General features: G+C 35.4%; 1 long non-coding RNA gene and 1 pseudogene across 1 annotated transcript in view; one reads left to right on the forward strand and one right to left on the reverse strand.

Moving 5' to 3' along the window:
* The window catches only part of LOC112675026 (uncharacterized), a 331,068-nt gene that overhangs the window by 306,295 nt on the left and 4,468 nt on the right, over positions 1 to 20,305 (forward strand). The window contains exon 8 of the long non-coding RNA XR_004804521.2: positions 12,984 to 13,065. This is a non-coding gene — a long non-coding RNA (uncharacterized LOC112675026). The remainder of the gene's footprint in view (positions 1 to 12,983; positions 13,066 to 20,305) is intronic.
* Positions 1 to 20,305, reverse strand: part of LOC112675023 (60S ribosomal protein L31-like) — a 106,018-nt pseudogene that overhangs the window by 3,298 nt on the left and 82,415 nt on the right.

Genomic DNA, 20,305 nt, shown 5'->3' on the forward strand with positions numbered 1-20,305 from the left:
TTAAAAATACATGGCAAATTGGTGTCATGAATTATGAAACACTTTCAAAAATGGATTTTAGGGATCCCTGGGTGGCGCAGCGGTTTGGCGCCCGCCTTTGGCCCAGGGCGCGGTCCTGGAGACCCGGGATCGAATCCCACGTTGGGCTCCCGGTGCATGGAGCCTGCTTCTCCCTCTGCCTATATCTCTGCCTCTCTCTCTCTCTCTGTGACTATCATAAATAAATAAAATAAAAATAAAATAAATGGATTTTAGCTATCCTTTTTTTAAATTTATTTATGATAGTCACAGAGAGAGAGAAAGAGAGGCAGAGATATAGGCAGAGGGAGAAGCAGGCTCCATGCACCGGGAGCCCGACGTGGGATTCGATCCCGCGTCTCGAGGATCAGGCCCTGGGCCCAAGGCAGGCGCTAAACCGCTACGCCACCCAGGGATCCCCGATTTTAGCTATCCAAATGGCATTTCTATACTACTGAAAAATTGTGTATGTAAAAGATATTAATTTGGTGTTTGGGCAATGAGCCAAACACAGATATATTTTGGAAAGCCTACACTAATTCCATGGTTCACTAGGGTTCAGTGGTGCCTATGTTAGAAACCACTTAACTAAATAAACATATACAGCAGAACACACAAATATATGTACACATGACATGCACATGAATGTATATATAATATTTAATATCAATTTAAAATTTTAAAGCTGCCTCAGACATTATGAGGCACTTAAATGGGGTATAAATCCTTTGGAAGAAGAGTATGACAAGATAGTATCACCAGTTCACAATCTGTGAATCCATAAACTCAGTGATCTTTCCAACCCTGGAGGCCTCACTTCATGTCTCACAGGAGAATTTATGAAAGAGCTAAAAAAAGAAACATATTAATAAGATAAACCGTTGATGTAGGAAATCACCAAAACAGCAGAGAAAGACAATGGTAGCCTAACTGTAGTTCACACTCCAGTCTAGAAAAATAAACTAATGGAGACTCTCTTGCTTGGGAAAAGTTGAGTTTCTTTTTGTCATTTTGTTAGTAAGCCATAAGAATCCTCTTGTCATTTCTATTCCTGGATTACAGATCCATATCTTTCCTCTATTTATGGCAAATACTACTACTATACACATTGTTTTCTGGTTTTACATTTAACTACTACAAAAAAAGAAATACAAAAGAAAATCATAATAATATCCATAAAATTATAACCAAACATGACCTATGGACAATAAACAAATAGGCAAATAAAGAAACTGCAGAATATTAAGTGCTCCAGGAAAAATACAGGACACTGAGAGACAGTAATAAGATGAGAGGCACCTACTTACTTTTTCTTTCTTTAACACTGAGAAAGTTTATGCCATTCTTTTTCTTTTAAAAAAAATTTATTGTAATATAATTAACACACAGGGTTATATTAGTTTCAGGTATACAATATATGATCCAACAAGTTTATATTACTCAGTGCTCATCATGATAAATATACTCTTAATCCCCTTCACCTATTTCACCCATTTCCCCACCCACCTCCTCTCTCGTAACCACCAATTTGTTCTCTGTGTTTAAGAATCCATTTATTTGTTTATCTCATTATTCTGTTTGGTAGTTGTTTTGTTTCTTAAATTCCACATATAAGTGAAGTCACGTGGTATTTGTCTTTGTCTTACCTCACTTAGCATTATATCCCCTAGGTTCATCCATGTTGTACAAAAGGCAAGATCTCATTTTTTGATTGCTGAATAATACTCCATTGTGTGTGTGTGTGTGTGTGTGTGCATGTGTGTATACCACATCTTCTTTATCCATTCATCTACAGAAGGACACTTGAGCTGCTTCCATATTTTAGTTATCGTAAATAATGCTGCAATAAACATAGTGGTGCATGTATCTTTTGAAATTAGTTCTTTCATTTTCTTTGGGTAAATGCCCAATAGTGGAATGACTGGATCATATGGTAATTCTCTTTTTAATCTTTTGAGGAACTTCCATACTGTCTTCCACAGTGGCTGCAACAGTTCACATTCCCACCAACAGTGCAGCAACATTTTTCTCCTCCTACGCCTCTCACTCACTTTCTCTCTATATACATATATATGCATATATTCTACATATATTTCTAGAAATATTTAAACATACATAAACTTACACATTATTATTTTAGTTACTTGTTACACATTGAATATATAGATTCATAAATTGAGGATCTAACTCCCAGCATGACAATATTTGGAGATGGAGACTATGGAGGTAATTAGGTTTAAATGAAGTCACAAGGGTGGGGTCCTCATAACAGGGTTATAAGGAGAAAGGGAGACACCAGAGTGCTCTCTGCCTGTGAGTACACAAAGAGGAAGCAGCCATCTTCAAGCCAGGAAGAGGGCCCTCACCAGCTTCTGATTGTACTGACACTCCGATCTTGGACTTATCGCCTCCATAAGAACTATGAGAAAATACATTTCAGTTTTAAGCCACAAATCTAGGTATTTTGTTATGGTAGCCTAAGCAGATTAATATATAATTCTTATTAGCTTTATTCCAATTTCTTCTGAATCTTTGAGAGCAAGTTCCAGAGATGATAACCCCTTACTACTAAATATGTCAGTGTGCACCTCCTAAGAAAAAAAGGCTATTCTTTTAATCATAGCATGATTTTAAATTCAGGAAATTGACCTCTGACACAACATTATAATCTAACATATAGTTCCTACAAAAATTTTGCCAATTTTCTCAATCATGTGCTTTATAGAGATTTTCTTTTTTCAACCCAGGAACATGCATTAGATTCTGCAGCATTGTGTTTTTAATTTCCTTTGATGTGGAATCCCTTAGCTTTCTTTGTCTTTTATGATACTGACATGTTTGAAGAGATGTTCTTCAATTTATGTTTGTCTGGTTGTTACATCATTACTAGATTGGATTATGCATTTTTAAAAGAAATATGACATAAGAGATATTGCGTGTCTCTTGGTACATCACATCGGAAAGCACCTAGTATTTCTCCCATTTTGATTACTTGCTTAAAGGGCTTTTGCCCAGATTATTTCAACCTTTGATTGAAACCTTTGATTTCTTCCCATTTAATTTCCCTTTAATTACTAAATATCTTTTAGGGAGAATCTTTGAGACTATGTAAATATCTGTTCCCTAACCAGCTTTCATAAAATTTTTTTAGCATCGATTGATGATTATTGCCTGAATTATTGCCTGAATCAATTATTACTATGAAGGTTTCAGAATGGTGTTTTTTCTAACTATATAAGTCCTTCTACATTTACGTGTTCACATTCCACTGAAAAGAGCATTCTCTCTGTATTTACTTTGGAGCTCAAATTGTGGGGCTACTATGGACTGAGGAACCAGAAGAGGTTTATGTAATAAGGTGATGATTCCTCTATAAACTGAAGGATGAAAATAATCTAGGAAAGAGCATTCTGAACATGGAGAGCTGAAAGTGTGAATACTCTTCTGCCCAAAATTTTGCAACAGAGCTCTAATTAAATCATCTGTAAATTAAACACCTCAGAGAGAAGCAGTAAACATCAAAAAGTTTTATTTAAATAGCTAATTAATTGAAAGTAAACCAATTTTTCTGGGATCACAGTTTGAGTCCAATATGTCCAAGACAATCTTAATTTATGTCTATTTTCTTGTCATTTTAATTAATTGAAGCCCCCTTTAATTTCCTAAAGTCCCAGTTTAGGTGATAAGTATTATAATTTCCCTTGACCAAAGACGCTAAGAAATAAACAAATCCTACTAAGTCTTCCGAGGCAGAAGACTTATTTGTGCCATTGACACACAAATTCATACCAAAACACATTTACCCGAATACTTTTTTTTTTTTAGGTTCTGAAAACTGAATAGTTCTCCTTCCATTTAGTTGCTGATTGCATTACCTGCTAATTCCTACCAACAAAGAAGTGTATTATAACCCAACTGGAATTTCTATTATTACATTTTACATCCATCCCCTTATCTTGGTGGCTAAATACTAATTACTCTCTTCCTTCCTCTGCCTATTATACACCCTATTCATCATTAGTCCCTGCATATTGTACTTGTTAAAATCCTTCCTGTCAATACTCAGATATGTGACAACTTGGATGGGCCTAGAAGTATTATGCTAAGTGAAATAAGTCAGACTGAGAAGGACAAATACCATATGATTTCATCCATATGTGGAATCTAAAAAACAAAACAAATTAAAAAACAAAAACAGACCTATAAGTGCAGAAACTGATGGTTGCCAGAGAGATGAAGATAGGGACATGGGCAAAATAGGTGAAGGGGAGTGGGAGATACAGGCTTCCAGTACTGGAATGAAAAGTCATGGGACTAAAAGGCACAGTGTACGGAATACAGTCAATGGTATGGTAATAGCAATATTTGGTGACAGATGAGAGCTGCACTTGTGGGGAGCATAGCGTAACATATGGAAAAGTTGAATCACTATATTGTATACCTGAAAATAATGTAACACTGTGTGTCAACTATACTCAAAAAAAAAACAAAAACTTAGGGATGCCTGGATGGCTCAGCAGTTGAGCATCTGCCTTTGGCTCATGGGCGTGATCCTGGAGTACTGGGATTGAGTCCTACATTGGGCTCCCTGCATGGAGCTTGCTTCTTTCTCTGCCTGTGCCTCTGTCTCTGCCTCTCTCTTTCTCTGTGTCTCTCTTGAATTAATAAATAAAATCTTTAAAAAATACTTTAAAATCAGGTATATGAATTTTAAATGAAAAATGAATTCTAAGTAATATTTTTCTGAGACAAGACACAAATGCCACAGAAATTCAGGTAAATAAAGTACTTTATAGCATTTAGAAATATACTTATACATATGCATCTAAATATGCCTATACATATATAATATGTACATACATATTACTATACATATACATAGATATGAAGAAAGAAGTAAATACATGACACTTCGCAATCTAATGAAAACTCTAATGCAGTGACTAAACACTAACTTTTTCAACAACAAACATCCTTGATGAGACTTCCTGCTACTTTGTATAGTGCCTCCATGAGGGAATAAGCATCTAACAGTAGTGTTCCTCTATGTAGGACACTTAAATCGTGCACAGAAACTTAATGACCTGTGCCGGGGTCAGTACACAAGATGATTCCATGTAAATACATACTGATAAGATAGAAACTGTGAGTAAATTGAAGGGGCTAGAAGCAATTGCTGTTGGTAACCTTTTCCTAATTGAATGAAATCAAGTGGGAGAGGTGACTCAGCAAACATGATCCTAGACTACAGTCGCTTTTGCAGGGATCACAAGAAATAGAACCAAACCAGACAATTACGGCAGGGGAAAAGAAATCATGCAAAAAAAAGAAAAAAAAATCTCATTTAGGACAAGCAATTCGAGCAAGTAACTAAGGGCCATGTGAATGAGGAAAGGAAAAATAAATGCAGAGCTTAAGGTCTGGGTTTTCCCATTCTGAGACCATGAAGCAAGCTCACTGCCATAAGTCTAGTTCTGACCCTCTGGCCCAGGAAGCAATTCATAGGTGTGAAAACCATTTTCTTCTTAGCTCAGGTAAAGAATACAAAAGAGTTAGCTTAAGTAGAGACGATTAACATTTGGTCATAGAAGTTACTGCAACATCAGTATTTCTTTAACTCAGTACAGTGGTTCCCCAATTTTTCTATACCTTGGGCTGAGGGAGTATACTTTAAAAAAGATGTTGATGTCTGGTTCCTATCCTCAGACTTTCTCATTTAATTAGTTTGAGATGAGACCTGGGCATTGGGATTTTAAAATGCTCCCCCAGATGATTCTAATAAGCAGCAAAATTTGGGAACCATTGGTCTTGATTAGGATAAAAGGCTCACCTGCTTTATGGCTGAACTCCCCCTGTTCTTTCAGTGCCTGGTAGCTTTTTCATTGGAATTTTCGGGGCCTATCCACATTTCTAAGGGATCTAAGGGATAAACCTGAACTTCCCACCATGCAGTCATGTTTATAAAGACTGTAAAGCTTAACTGCTTTAGATAATGTTTGCATTCCCCTCAAATTCTTATTAGAAGTCTTAACCTTCAAAGTGATGGTATCAGGAGGTGAGGCCTTTGGGAGGTGATTAGGTCATGAGGGCAGAAACGTCATGAATGCGATTAGTGACTAAAGGTACTTTATATATATATTTATAAAAGATATACATATAAAAGATATATTTATCTGATAGGAGTTAATAACAAAAAATATAAGAAATTCCTACAACTCAATAGTAAAGGAGACCTCAGAGAGCTTGTCCTCAAAGACCCCTTCTGAAAGAGGCTCCTCACCAGAACTAGATCATACTGGCACCCTGACCTTGGACTTCCAGGCTTGAGAACTGGGAGAAGTAAATTTCTCTTGTTTATAAGCCACCCAGTATCTGGTATTTTTGTCATCGCTATCCTAATGGATGAAGACATTTACCTAACTTTAACTTTTATCTGAGATCTCTTGAGCACAGAAGTATCAGGTGAAAGAAAAGCTCTGTTGTTGCTCAGCAATAAACTTGGAAGATATAAATGAAAGATAAGTCAATTGCACAACAGTGAAAAATAAATTCTGAGGTATGCAAATATGGAATAATGAAACCATCCTTTAAAAAATAGTTAATGTGGGTGCCTGGGTGCCTCAGTTGGTTAAATTTCTGCCTTCAGCTCAGGATGTGCCCTCAGGGTCCTGGGATTGAGCCCCAGCCCCACATCTGGCTCCCTGCTGAGCAGGGAGTCTCCTTCTCCTCCCTCTGCCCCTCCCCCTGCCTGTGGGTGTTCACAGGCTCTCTCTCTGTCTCTCTCTGTCAAATAAGTAAATAAAATCTTTTAAAAAACGTAATTAATGTGACCAGTGCTGCAATGAGCACAGAATAATAATCATCTTGATAGTAAAACTGCTTAAAACCATAAAGTTTTACAAAAATCAAAATGGCTACACTAATGCTGCAGTGAAGTTTGATTTTTAAATAACACTTTTCCTCTCTTCTGCAAACCTCCCCTCCTTCCTTCCTGGTCTTTTGTTTCAGGAACCCGGTACCACCCTAAAGGTGTGGGTGCCTGGTGTCCCAGTTGGCAGTATCTACACAATTCCTGTCAAAATCAGCTAGATCCTGTGTTTCCCTATAAAAACTCCCCAGTCCCTTCTTCCTGGCAGGCTTGCAGTTTTTTGAAGGCCATAGCCTGCTGCAACCTCCTTCACCTGGCAAAAGAATAAAGCTTTTGTTCCTCTTTATCCCAATCTCTGTTGCCTCCAAAGCATGGAGGTTGGTTTTTGAAAATAGGTGCCAGGTGCTGTCATTGTAGTTTGGTTTGCATTTTCTGGATGATTAGTGACCTTAGCCATTTGTAAGTCTTCTTTGGAGAAATATCTATCCAAGTTTTTAACCCATTTTTAATTGGTTTATTAGTTTTTTTTATTATTGAGTTGTAAGAATTTCTTACATTTTTTGTTATTAACTCCTGTCAGATAAATGGTCTATGAGTATTTTCTCCCCTTCCATAGGTTTCTTTTTCAATCTGTTGATAGTTTCCTTTACTGTACAGAAGCTTTTAGTTTGATGTAGCCTTACTTGTCTATTTTTGTTTTTGTTGCCTATGCTTTTGGTACCATATCATTGCCAAGACCAATGTGGTGAAACATCTCCCAATGTTTTCTCCTAGGAGTTTTGTTGTTTCAGGCTTTACATTTAAGTCTTTAATCCATTTTGAGTTGATTTTCATGTATGGTTTTGTATATTGATATCCAGTTTTCCCAAACCATTTCTTAAAAAGACTATATTTCTGTAAAACCTGAATGTCCGTTGATAGATGAATGGATAGAGAAAATCTGGTATATATATATATTCAATTGAATGCTATTCAGCCTTAAAAAAATAGATAGAAATGGTACAATATGTGATGACATAGATAAACCTTAAGGACATTATGTAAAACAAAATAAACCAGTCAGAGAAAGGCATATACTACATGATTCCACTTATATGAGCTATCTAATAGTCATTCATAGAATCAAAGGTTTTTGAATGGTGTTTGTCAGGGCCTGGGAGGAGGGAGAAAGAAGAAATCACTATTAAAAGGCACAAAATTTCAGTCAAGCAAGAATAAACTCTGGAAATCTGCTGTACAATATTGTACCTTGAGTCAACAAAAATGTATAATACACTGAAAAATTTGTCGGTAGATTTCATGTTCAGTGTTTTTACCACAGTAAAATAAAAATTAAAATGATCTAACAAAAAGTCAGTTAAATAAATTCATAAAATGTTATTTATATTAAACATTCATTACCTTCATGAACCCCAAATACAAATACACTTTAAGAATTTGCTCTTAGGTTCATGATTATATGTCATCATTTTAGTGCCATAGCCCAAATCAATCTGTCTCTACACAGAACTGACTCCATTTTCTCCTTCCAGCGCCATACACAGAAACATTTTCCCAAGCATTTATCTGTCCCCTTTTCTCCAGACCTTCTCTCTTCCTTTAGTACTTTATTAACTTAAGATTTGATTATTACTTCTTGACCAATGATTTCCCCAGTCTGAATCTCTAACATCTTCCTACACTTCTGTTTTTCAACTACCTTGTGTACTCCATCACTTTAATGTCCTATCAGATGTTGTAAATGTGACCTCTTTCCTTCTCCCTTCAGACGAACCCCCCTTTCTAACTTCAGTGTTTCCGGTCATGGCAAAATTCCCTACCTTAATCAGGTTTGGAAAATTAAGTTATTTCAATTTTTCTCTCCTCTTTTACCTCACTATCTATATCCTGTTGGTCAGTAAGTCTAACAATCCTGCCTCCATTATATAATTTCATATATATCCCCATTTCTCTTTAGGCCCTTAACTCTTGCCACAAATAGTGCACTTGTCTAATGAGTTTCTCTTACCTCTAGTCTATCCTATATATTTCTATCAGACTAATTTTTCCAAAGGATATTTAGTCCTATTACTCTCCTGCTCAAAATCCTTACTAGCTCCCAATTACCTAGTGCGTAATAGCTAAAGCACCTCTACAAAGTGGCTCTCATCCTCCTTGCTAGCCTCCTCATACATAATTTCTCACTTAAACTGAATTAATTGTTTAGTATATGTCCTATAGTTTTGTGTTTGTTTGTTTTTTAATGGCTCAAAGTGTACTACTTACTCTGCCTGAAGTGCATCCTCTTCCTTTCTCTGTAAATCATGACACAGCTAAAATTGACACAGCTAAAATTGAACTACCATATTGAAGAAGTACATTTGAATTCATTCATTCAATTATTCCTTACCCTGTGATATGCCCTAGTGAACAATATAACATAAGCACAGCTATTTCCCTCAAGAGCTAATAGCCTTTTTGCTCCAATGCAGTGGTCACTCCATCCTCTGAATTTCTGTAATATATTTACATCTTTCCTGTGGTACTAATTTCATAATGAATTTTATTATGGTTATTTGTGTATAAACCATAAAATTATTCATCAAATTGTTTTCACAACTGTTTTTACGCAGTTTCAAGAGATATTTGTTAAATAATTAATATATAAGTTCTAAATAAGTGATATTTAAACTCCATTTATTTTTTAGCAATTTGGAAAGGTATTTTTCAGAGCTTAACTTGCTAGTGTGTGGATATGTTCTTCCTGAATGTCTAGAGACATTAATATTATTTCTGACCTTCTAAATTTTTTTCTGATGTGTTGTAAATCTTGCTAAAAAAAAACCTTGCATGTTACTGATGCAAATGTGTTAAATATAAAAATACCTGGAAACAAGCAGATCTTAATCTGACCTATATATTTCTGCCCATCTGCAGTGTCTTTCAGCATCTCACTGGAAATCTTATATCCCTGATTTCTGATTGTCACAAAATTATTTACTGATTGAGTCATTAATATATCTAGGGACTGAAAAAATCTGGCAATTATTAACAAGACTTCTGACTTTGTAAAGATTAGTTTAGAGTACATAGTATCCCTTTAAAATTATCCTTATACAGATCCATTATTTTCTTGCAAGAAGCAATCTTATATAACCTATTTAGGTGATTTAAAAAATAAAAGAAATATAAAGGAAAGCTTGTCTTCATCAGGACCTAATTACCTCTAGTGAGTATAAAAATGGGTTGATATCCCAAAATAAATGTACTTACTCTCACATCTAAGTCCTGTCCTTTTGCTCTGAGATGAATCCATAATGGTTACTCAATACTTTTAGCTTTTCCGGGTTTCTAATCTCATTCACAGATGTGACAAAGGATCTGGATAGTCTAAGTATTCAGATGAATACTAATGAAGTTGGATCTACTAATTTTTCATGGTGATAGTAACAGCCAAAAAACCAGGCCACACTCTTCCACATGGCTACAGTATTGGATGCCCAGAGAGCACACAGTACTTCTGACTATAGAAAAACCATCCCTCTTCTCACAGAGACAGACTCAGCAATGATACATGGATGAATGCCCTTTGTGGGAAATTCAGAAACCAGTTTAGAGGCTCCTTCCTCCTAAAGTGAGCATGGCACCAGCCTTATCAAATCCAGTAGGAAAATTCCTGATTTTTCACCTTAGTCTCTTCCCCCATCTCAGCACGACACTTCAGGAGAAAACTCCCAACTTCTTGCTGGGAAGGGAAAGAAAAGACCATACAGCCAATGTTCAGACTTTTCAGGGGGTTGTCTAAGGAACTGGTTTCTGTCTCACTCAACTCAAACCACTGAGAAAATCTCTCTAAAGAGAGATGGGTGGCCTGCAGCAGCTCCAGAGAACCTGCAGTATCTCAAATAGACACCAGAGGGAACAAGAGATTAAAAGCTCCTGAAAAAATGATACCAGGAAATTTCTGTAATTTGGCATTTGTATGTTTTAAGGCTAGAGAAGGCAGAGGCACAGAAAAGGGACCCCTAGGAACTCAAGTAACTGCAAATTCAAACAACAATGAGCTACTACTATGTAACTATTTGAATGGCTAAAATCTGGAACACTGACAACACCAAATGCTGATAAGGATGTGGAGCAACAGGACCTCTCCTTCATTGCTGATGAGAATGTAAAATGGCATAGCCACTTTGGAAGACAGTTGGTTGTTTTTAATAAAACTAAACTTAATCTTACCATACAATCCAGCAATCATGCTCTTTGGTATTTAGCCAAAGAAATTGAAAACATGTCTACATAAAAACCTACAGAAGGATGTTTATAGCAGCTTTAATCATAATTGCCAGAACTTGGAAGCAACAAAGATTTCCTTTAGTAGATGAATAGAAAAATGGTAAACACATCCAAATAATGGATTATTATTCAGCACTAAAAAGAAATGAGCTATCAAGCCATGAAAAAACACAGAACTTAAAGGCATGTTACTAAGTGGATGAAGCCAATCTGAAAGGCTGCATATTGTATGCATACAAATAAATGACATTCTGGAAAAGGAAAAACTATGGAGACAGTGAAAAGATCTGTAGTTTCCAGGGCTTGGTCAGTGGGAAGGAAATGAAGGAAAAAATGGTAGAGCACAGAAAAATTTTAAGACAGTGAAATTATCTATATGATACTAAAATGATGGGTACATGATATTATACATTTATCCAAATCCACAGAATGTACAATACCTGGCATGGATCCTAATGTAAACTCTAGACTTTGAATGATTATGATGAGGCAGTGTAGGTTCATTGGTGGTGTTAACAAATACACCACTGTTGTGGTAGATGTGGATAATGAAGGAGACAATGTATGCATGGGACAGGGGAGAATGAGAACTCCGTATCTTTTCCTCAATCGTGCTGTGGAAAACTGCTCTAGAAAAATAAAGTCTTTCAAAAACTTTATCTATTATAATAATGGGTATACAATCTAAAAAGGCGTAATTTGTAATGTCAATAACTTAATGTATGTGGGGGAAGAGTAATAGTATGGTTTCATATGCAATTGAAGTTATCAGCTTAAAAAAGATTATGATAACTATCAGATATTTTATGTAGTCTCAAGGTATACATAAAGAAAACATCTATGGAAGTTTCAAAAAAAAAAAAAATGAGAATAGAATCAAAACATGTCCAAAAAAAAAAAAAATCAATGAATCAGAAAAGAAGATAGCAAGAGAGGGAAGGAGGGACAAAGAAGCTACAAGACAGAGAACAATTACCAGTAGCAATAGTAAGGCCTTTTCTTATTTTACTGACCAAAAAAAAAAAAAAATCTAGATCTATTCCCTCGTTGTGAAGATATTTTCCTGGATTTTCTTCTAGAAGCCTTATTGTTTTAGCTTTTAAATTTAGATCTACGACCCATTAATTTTCATAAATGGTGCATTATAGTAGTTGAAGTTCATTTTTTTCAATATGGATATCTACTTATTGAAAAAGCTTTCATTCCTTATTAGCACTTTTGTTAAAAATGAATGGTCTAGGGGCACCTGACTGGCTCAATTTGTTAATCATCCAACTCTTGATTTCAGCTAAAGTCATGATCTCAGGGCTGTGAGATCAAGCCCCATGTCAGGCTCCCTGCTGGGCATGAAGCCTGCTTAAGATTCTTTCTTTCCCTCTGCGCCTCCCTCGCCTCTCCTCTCCCTCTCTCTCTCTCCTAAATAAATAAATAGAAAGAAAGAAAAAGAAAGAAAGAACAGAATAGAAGAATAGAATAGAATAGAATAGAATAGAATAGAATAGAATAGAATAGAATAGAATAGAAAAGTGTGATCTATTTTGGGATTCTTTAATAGTCTATTGATATTTGTCTACCTTTAGTAAGAACCATTGTATACTGATTGAATATATTCTTGGATCAATCTAGATATTGAAAATAAATGAACTATGCTTTGGCATTATAATATCGACCTTCATTAAGGAACAGTTATTTGAAACTCACTATTATATATATCATGAAAATGTTAAGTGCGTTATATCGTTTCTCCTTCATAACCACAGTAGAAATGTCTTACAAGTTTTAATACCAGGAAAAATAATGTATCTGTCTCCTCTGTAATCCATAGGCATTCATTTTATGGAGCTGTACATCCTGACAACTAGGAAGATAAGAAACTATTTTATTGGGAGGCCTCGGTGGCTCAGCAGGTGAGCATATTGCCTTTGGCTCAGGGCGTGTTCCCGGGATCCGGGATGGAGTCCCGCACTGGGCTTCCCTGTGGAGAGCCTGCCTATCCCACTGCCTGTGTCTCTGCCTGTCTCTTTGTCTCTCATGAATAAATAAATAAATCTTTAAAAAAAAAAAAAGAAAAAGAAAAGAAAAGAAACTATTTTATTGATCAATTCTAAAAATTCCATAGAAAACTTTATTGTGGGCCACCTGGATAGCTCCACGGTTGAGCATCTGCCTTCAGCTCAGGTCATAATCCCCAGGTCCTGGGATTGAGTCCTGCGTTGGGCTCCCCGCAGAGAGCCTGCTTCTCCCTCTGCCTGTGTCTCTGCCTCTTTCTCTGTGTGTCTCATGAATAAATAAGTAAAATCTTAAAAAAAAAAATTTCTCCTAGCTTACCATTCATTGTATGTACATATGCAACCCAAATCAAATCCCTTTTAGGAATGACCCAGAATCTAAAATAAACACTATACTCACTGTGTCTTTGAAAATGTTTTACAATTGAGAATAATAGCATTTCATTTAGTTTAAATTTATCAAAATCTAAATAGAAGCCCCTATCTTTTGGCTTGCTATCATATAAACTAATGGGAAGGTAGAGCAAGGGCTTAGTAGTTCTGTTACATGTGTAGGTTCATGTCAGTTTCTTCTTTATTTCCTTGTGTCCCCAGCCGGGCCATGGTCTTTTTTTGGATCTAGTTTATAGTGTACAGATAAGCATATTTTAAAGGAAAAGTGGTATAGGGCTCTGCTTTTACACCACTAACTGTAAATGGGACCACTGTACTTAAAGGATGCTTGAAGAGACTTCAAAGGGAATTTATTTTATACTTTTTGTAAGAGGAGGAAAAAGAGAAAAAAGCTAGAGCACCAATTACATACATCAGGAAGTATCAATGAGTTTGTAGTGTTCCTGTTTCCAACTTTTGCCTGGCAGGTGGGGTGATGCAGACTGTACTAAAAGACATCTTTCTCATGTCTCATTTTTCTCATGTCTCATGTTTCCCAGCCCATAGAGAATACCAACTTCAAGAATAAGATACCTGAAGTATATTCCCAGAATTATCAGCTGTAGGTATATTCCCAGAAGTATCAGCTAATGTAATGCCTATTTTTCTATCAGGCACTATTGACTTTTCTTTCATCTGAAAAGTTATTGATTATCCTCTCTATTTTTGGCATTGCTCTATGCATTAGGATTAAGAAGTAAGGTATGGATCTGTAGATGAAAATGCTTGATTCTGAAATAGCAACAATCCTCAGCCACTTCAACTCTTTCTTCCCTGTCCTTTTTCACATTGCAAATCAGTTGTTCAGCTTTTGAGAACTGAATATTTATTACTACTTGAAGGTACGGGTCAGGTGAAAGGTATTCCATACAATGAAATGAAATGAATCTAACAGGTCCACTTTAGTCTATGAAGAAGAAATTGAAATCACACAGGAAGAATAAAATTAGTTCATTGAATTATAATCTCTCTTATCACTAGAGAAAATAATTTTTGAATAAGTTTAAGCACAAATACATCCAGGAATCCAAAAGTGACAAAGATAATATTTCAAAATTGTATAATCCAAGTAGTAATATTTCTCATATATAACTTTTCACTTAATTCCAATCAGTAAAACAACATAGTATGTATGGATACTATTAAAAAAATCTGAGGGTATTCAAAAAACCACTAGAACTGATAATTCAGTAAAGTTGCAGGATAGAAAATCAATGTGCCAACATCAGTTGCATGTCCATATACTAATAATGAAGCAGCAGAAAGAGAAATTAAGAAAATAATCCCATTTAAAATTGCACCAAAAATAATAAGATAACTAGGAATAAACCTAACTAAAGAGGTGAAAGACCTATACTCTGAAAACTATAAAACATTGATAAAAAAATTGAAGACAACACAAAGGAAATGGAAAGACACTCCCTGTTCATGGATTGGAAGAACAAATATTGTTAAAATGTTTATAGTACCCAAAGCAATCTCTAGATTTAATGCAATCCCTATCAAAATACCAACAGCATTTTCACAGAACTAGAACAAATCCTAAAACTTATATGGAACTGCAAAAGACCCTAAATGGTCAAAACAATTTGGAAAAGCAAAGCAAAGCTGGAGGTAGGACAATTACAGAATTCAAGTTACATTACAAACCTGCAGCAATCAAAATAGTATAGTACTGGCACAAAAAGAGACACATAGATCAATGGAACAGAACAGAAAACTAAGACATAAACCCACAATTATATGATCAATTAAACTTCAAAGAAATAGGAAAGAATATCCAATGGGAAAGTTTGTTCAACAAATGGTGTTGGGAAAACTGGTCAGCTACATGCAAAAGAAGGAAACGACCATTTTCTTATACCACAAACAAAAATAAATTCAAAATGGATTAAAGACCTAAATGCAATGACTAGAAACCATAAAAATCTAGAAGAGATCACAGGTAGTAATTTCTCTGACATCGGCCATAGCAATATTTTTCTAGATGTTTCCTAAGGCAAGGGAAATAAAAGCAAAAATAAACTATTGGGATTAAATCAAAGTAAAAAGCTTCTGCAGAGCAAAGGAAACAACAAAACTAAGAAGTAAATCTAAATGGGAGAAGATATTTGTAACTAATATATCCAATAAAGGGTTAGTATCCAAAATATATAAAGAATTGATACAACTCAATACCCAAAAAACAAATAACTCAATTAAAAATGAGCAGAAGACATGAACAGATGGTTCTCCAAAGAAGACCTACAGATGGCCAACAGACATATGAAAGGATGCTCAACATCAGTCACCGTTAGGGAAATGCAAATCAAAATTACAATGAGACATCACCTGACACCAATCAGAACGGCTAAAATAAAAAACACAAGAAACAACAAGTGTTGGCAAAGATGCCATTTGTAAGAACATGGACGGAACCAGAGAGTATTATGCTAAGTAAAATAGAGGAAAACAAATACCATATGATTTCACTCATATGTGGAATTTAAGAAAACAAATGAGCAAAAGGGAAAAAAAAGAGAGACAAACCAAGAAACAAACTTGTATTATGGAGAACAAAACTGATGGTTAACAGAGTGGGTCCGTGAAAGAGGGATGGGGAAATAAGGGATAGGGATTAAGTAGTTCACTTGTTTTGATGAGCACCAGATGATGTACGGAATTTTTGAATCACTATATTGTACACCTGAAAGTAATATAACTGAATTTACAAAAAGCTCAGAGTATGATTCAATAATTCAGTGAGTTCAGTTGTTTATTCAGGGATAATTGCCAAGGCAGTCACTGAAAAATGTTCCTTAAAATACAAAGATCCAAGATTTGAGAAAGAATGAACTAAAACACCATACATATCTTCAGGCACAACTGACACTTCCCACTGTAGCTCACCTCATCATTGCCAGTGTGTAATCATCTCCTGGCTGCCATCTTGGGGCAGCTGGTTTGACAGAAATAAGTAATATTGAAATCTGTCAGAGATGGAGAACACAGCAAAGATCAGCTACGGAGAGCAAATCTAACAGAAGAGAGCACTTGGAATTATAGCTATTTATCTCAAACCCAAAGATATCATCAAATGATGAAAAGAATGAGTTATTGGTAACAAAATGTTTTTAAAAACATGGTAACTATTTTATAATTAATTACTTTAGACTTACCAAAAAGCCAAAATATGCAAAAAAAAAAAAAACGTATCATAGAAAGTATTATACTAGGTATAGCCATCAAATTTTGGAGATAAGCCTACTACCTTTCCAGCACTCCCAACTCATTAACCTAAATAGGACTCCAATAATTCATTATGTTTAGAATAGCACAAAAATGAACCTTTTAAGTATACTGACAGTAGTAACAGAAAATAAAATATTCAGACATTACATTTTCCTGAGTTTGTCTTTCATTCAAAGTCTCTCCTCTGATCTTCAAATTGAAGCTATTATTTGTAGAAGCACTCTGAATAATAGATGAATCAGAGACAATGGCATGAATATCAGGATTAATATTTCGTTCACGTGAATATTTGACGAAAGAACAGCAATGAATAACTGGAGTTTCTTCACTATATACTTAGTAGAAGTATGGTACATAGCTGCTGCTTTTTTTTTTTTTTTTTTTTTTTTAGCTATTGCTTATTAACTTTGACAATAGTTGATCCATGTCACAGAAATGAGACATACAGTATAGGGAATACAGTCAACAGTATTATAACAGCATTGTATAGTGACAGATGGTAGCTACACTTGCAGCGAGCATAGCATAGCATATAGAGTTGTTAAATCACTGTTGTACACCAGAAATTAATGTAACATTGTGTATCAACTATAATCCAATTTTTTAAAGTTTTTAATTAAATTAAATTAGAGCTAAAAAGATTAATAATGAATCCAAAACAGAAAATCTCAAAGCATTGTTATTTGGTAGTGAAACGAGGCCAGAGGAAAGCTGGTCTTCATTTTTCTGAAGAAAACTCAGATAAATAAATCAGTGAAAATAAAATATTTTATTTTTTAAAAGATTTTATTTATTTATTCATGAGAGACAGAGACAGAGAGAGAGAGAGAGGTAGAGACACAGGCAAAGGGAGAAGCAAGCTCCATGCAGGGAGCCTGATGTGGGACTCATTCCCCGGTCTCCAGGATCATGTCCTGGGCTGAAGGCGGCACTAAACCACTGAGCCACCCGGGCTTCCCAGAGTATATTTTAAAATAAGGAAAACAAATAGAAAAAAAGAATATATCTTCTTGGTTTAGCTAACAGTTTGATTTCATAAATTCAAAAGCACTGATTGCTTACCTATTTCTAAAAACTGGAGATCCAACAGTGAGATACTTTGTCTGCCCTCAAGTAATTTAGAATCTAGTGAGAGACACAGGTGCTTATGCAATCACACTGAAAAATAAGGACTCTGTAGTAGAGCCAGGATAGAGTATTATGCTAGTACCGTGAGGACCATAAACAAGTTTTATAAAATCAGGACAGACTTCTTGATCTTCACACCTAAGCTAAAACCAGAAGGAAGGTATTAGATGGGTTAAACAGCAGAAGAATCAGTAAATTTTGACAACTAACAAATGCCAACTACCATGACCCATTGAGACAATGCACAAAACAATAAAGTATATATAAATACTATTAGGCACCTCAGAGTTCCCAAATATTCAATCATTGCACATTGTGGTACTAATTATAGTATGCCCACTTCGTGAACTATTGTATAGGCAATAAAATGAAAATGATTGTGGTAGATTTGTACTGTCCTCACTTAAGCAGGATATGTATTTCCCTTTTCTGCACAGTTCTGAATTAGGAATGCTAGAATGGGCCATTTCCAGTGAGATTTGGCAAGTGAAGTAAAGCTGGGCATCTGTATCTTTTCTCATGGAGAAGTGCCATGAGGAGTACCCCTTCCTGTTGCAGATCCTGCTTGTCATTGTTGGGTGGGTTAGCAGCCAGGCTGTAGCTCCTTCAGCTCCCCAAGATGCTCCTTCAGCACCATCCCCAGCTGGGGGCCACGTGTGTGTTTTCCAGTTGAGGGAGGATGCCTGCTACTCTTTGCAGGTTCTCTCCATCATCAAAGCTGGAGGTTTGGAGGCTGTGAGAAGCCAGTCTCAGTTCCAGTCCAGTTTTATCAGTCCCAGATCACCCTGCTGGGTTCCTAGAGTATTAGACTCCTCTACTTTCTGGCTCTCCTTCTCCCTAGATGGCCTGCCCTGCTAACTTCAGGCTCTTGCACCAAAGGACAGCTTCACATAGACTGTTTATCCTGCCTTCGCAGCTGCATAAGATCAAATCCTTATAATAAAATCCCTTCTTTTATCTTTTGATCAAGCCCTGACTGCTACAATGATGCCTTTGCATCCTATATGACAACACTAGGAAAGCAATTATGGCATAATATTAAGTTAAAAGCATTGGCATGCAAATTTTATGTAAATTTTAATTTCAATAATTTAAATGTAAATGAATCTAAAATTCACCAAAATATTAAGTGTGATTTTATTTGGAAAAGTGGGACAATGTGTGAATTTTTGTCTTCTTTATACCTTTCAGTGTTTCTACTTTTTAAAAATGAATATTCGTTAATTTTTAAAACTTAAATCAGCAACAAAATATAAACTTGTTTTTGTGACAGTAAATCTTCAGAATAAAGAAAAAGCAGTCACCTCACCATGTGATTGTAGGTTCTCTTTATTCACATAAATGCATCCTCGGGGCTTTCTAAATGCTGATAATTAAAAAACATAGGAGTGGAAGGGGTTGTAAACAATTAGAGCTACATTTTCAATATGTTCTGCAAAGACTCAACTATCAAACTTCATGAATGCTAATTTGAAAAACTGGGTCATATTCCCCAGCACAACTTCATATAACTTTTTCTGGGGAAGGAGGTTAGGTTTAAGAGACCTGTTGGCAAATTCATTGAAACTATATGTTTAAAATGTAAATTTAAGCTCTTACATATATATACACATCTATCTTATGTCCTATCCCCACAAATACACATACGTCACATTCAAATAAGTTCCTATTTCTAATATCTAATTCCAACTTTTGAATAAATTCAATATTTTTACTTAAAAATTATACATATATACATATATATGTATTCACAATTTTTGAACTTTGAAATAGTTAAAGTAATAATTTTTTGTATGTTTAAAGCAAGTCACCATTTACAAAGGACTTACATAAAACCATGAAAAGACACTGTTGGTTTTTTTAAAGATTTTATTTATTTATTTGAGAGATATAGAGAGAGAACAAGAACATGAGCAGGGAGAGGGGCAAAGGGACAAACAGACTCTACACTGAATGTGGAGCCAGACCTGGGTTTGATCCCAGGACCATGAGATCAGGACCTGAGCTGAAGTCAGAGGCTTGGCTGATTGAGCCACCCAGGTGCCCTAAAACAATGTTGTTTTTTAATCCTTGAAGAAACTGAGGCCTAAAGAGATTAAGAAATGAAGTTAGGGTTCTACTTATACTTTATTGCCATGATCATTGACTTTAGAAAAAACAATTATTTGGTTACTTACAAAAGTGAGCTTCCTTGACACCCCCAAAATTAAAGGTGGTAGTTAGCTCCTTTAACAAACATTCACATATCCTGCAACATATTTGTTTTCTATTAAGCAAATCTATTCTTATAGTTATTTGTTACATAAGCATAATAGTATGGTTTAGACTAATGAATGAATTTGATATT

Source organism: Canis lupus, chromosome 14, assembly GCF_003254725.2.
Source record: "Canis lupus dingo isolate Sandy chromosome 14, ASM325472v2, whole genome shotgun sequence".
Lineage (NCBI taxonomy): Eukaryota > Metazoa > Chordata > Mammalia > Carnivora > Canidae > Canis > Canis lupus.